This window comes from Orycteropus afer, unplaced genomic scaffold (genome assembly GCF_000298275.1).
Source record: "Orycteropus afer afer isolate SDZICR_OR568_19922 unplaced genomic scaffold, OryAfe1.0 scaffold00055, whole genome shotgun sequence".
Lineage (NCBI taxonomy): Eukaryota > Metazoa > Chordata > Mammalia > Tubulidentata > Orycteropodidae > Orycteropus > Orycteropus afer.
In genome coordinates this window covers 2136751-2139173 of record NW_006921642.1, presented here as the reverse complement: position 1 = coordinate 2139173, position 2423 = coordinate 2136751, and positions in this window count along the sequence as shown.

Here is a 2423-nt window from a genome sequence, read left to right as displayed (position 1 = left end):
ATTTCTAATTCCAACTTTTGAAGAAATCGCCATACTGCTTTCCACAATGGTTGTACCATTTTTACAGTCCCACCAGCAGTGTGTGAGAGTCCCAGTCTCTCCACAACCTCGTCAGCATTTGTTATTTTCTGTCTTGTTGAACTTTGCTGCTAGTGCTGGAGCAAGATGGTACTTCATTGTTGTTTTGATTTATAGTAAACATATTTTAAACATCAAAAACATAGACCTTATTCCTACAATATTCTATCCAAATAATAAACCACTCTTTCCCTTAAATGATTTATGTCTGAGAAATTTCTTTTGTCATTATTGTACCTTTTGTTACAATATTATCATGCATCGTTTAGAAAACAAATAAAAATGACATGTTGTTACAATCATCGCCTGAAATTTTTTCTTAATTTTGATTCTTCATTTTAATTCCTAATATTGATACTTTAGCCTCTTCCACTAAAAGTATATGGTAGAGTAAGTGATTTCATCTTTGAGCCTAGGAATTTTCACAAAACATCAAATACTCACATCATGTTATATATTCAGGAAAATTCCATGAAAAATAATAGAAAGATATGGGGAGAAATCAAGAGCTGAACTCCATCTGGATTGAATAGAAGTATCTTCTGATCAATATTACATTTGTACTTAGAAATAAGAAAAGGAATGTATGATAAAGGGCAGAAAATAAATTAAGGCAACTTTAAAATTCATCTTATTTTCAATGTCTTTAATTTATTGATATTAAATGTTGAGCAATTAACATTTAAATTGATATTTAAATGATTCTGAGAGCTGATTTCTGTACACTACCTTCAGAGAGGACTTTGTAGTATAACCTCCTATGCTATTAAATATCTGCTGGTGTGCCTCTACAGAAAGCATCATCAAAGTTATTAAATTCTTCAATGTCTAGTTACACAAGAACTCCACATTTGTAATGAGTTGAAGTTCTTCTCATTCATTTCCATATGTTCCTTAAATGCAATGGATCTTATGTTTAATTATGTCACTTGTTTTCCATTGGTTCTGTTTTTCTTTAAATTCTTAAACAAGGAGTTCATTTTTCTCACTTTGTAGTGCCTAAGGCATTTGACTGCTAACCAGAAGGCTGGTGGTTCAAACCCACCAGCCACTCCTTGGAAGGCAAGTTGGGCAATGTACTTCTGTAGAGAGACCACCTTGGAGATCCAAGGAGGGGTTTCTATGAGTTGAAACCAACTTGATGGCAGTGTGTTTGGTTTGTGTATGCTGTTTCCAATGTCTAGATTATTTCATGGGAGGGGGAAACCCTTTTATTTCTCCCTAGGTTTGTTTTCTGCAAAGGGTTCCTAGGTATAATTGGATTATAATCTCAAAAGTAATTAAAACGTTTTAGTAATAATAATAAATACCCATTTTATAAATAAGATACATCCATTTAAAAGAGATTGAGTGCTTAAACCCAGTGCATGTTTTCCAAGTTACCATCTGAGTATGTAGAGGGACATGAGGACAGTAAATAAAGTCTTAAATTTTATTTCATGGAAATTACTTTTTTTAATGCATTTTATTGAAATATAATTTATGTACAGTGAAATACACAAAACTAAAGTGACATGGGTCAATGCATTTTTTTTTGTTTTTTGCAGTGTTCCTTCCCCTCCCCTCCCACCCCTGGCAACCAACAAAGTTTCCCTCCATGTATAAACCCTTCCTGGGAGCTCTGGTAGCATAGTGCCTAAGGCACTTGACTTCTAACCAGAAGGCTGGCGGTTCAAACCCACCAGCCACTCCTTGGAAGGAAGGTTGGGCAATCCTACTTCCGTAGTGATACTGCCTCGGAAACCCAAGGAGGGGTCGCTATGAGTCGGGGCCGACTCGACAGCAAATAACAACAACAACAACAATGTCCTCCAAGTTCATCCATATTTTGCGATGTTTTGCAGACTCTACATTATTCTTTAGTGCTGCATAGCATTCCAGTATGTGTATGTACCATAGTTTGGTCATCCACTCTTCCACTGATGGGCTCGTAGGTTATTTCCATCTTTCTGCTGTTGTGACTAGTGCTGGAATGAACATGAGCATGCATGTATCTGTTCCTATCCTGGTTCTCACCTCTCTAGGATATATACCTAGTAGCTGGGTCAAATGGTATCTCCAATTCCAACTTTCTAAGGATTGCCTTTTTGCTTTGCACAGTGGTTGTGTCACTTCACAGTCACACAAGCAGTGTATGAGAGTCCCAATCTCTCCACATCCCCACCAGCATTTGCTATTTTCTGTTTCATTAAACCTTGCCATCAGTGCTGGGGTGAGATGGTATATCTCATTGTTGTTTTGATTTACATTTCTCTGATGGCCAATGATTGTGAGCATCTTTTCATGTATTAGTTGACCACATGAATATTCTCCTTGGTGAAGTGTCTATTCATGTCTTCTGGCAA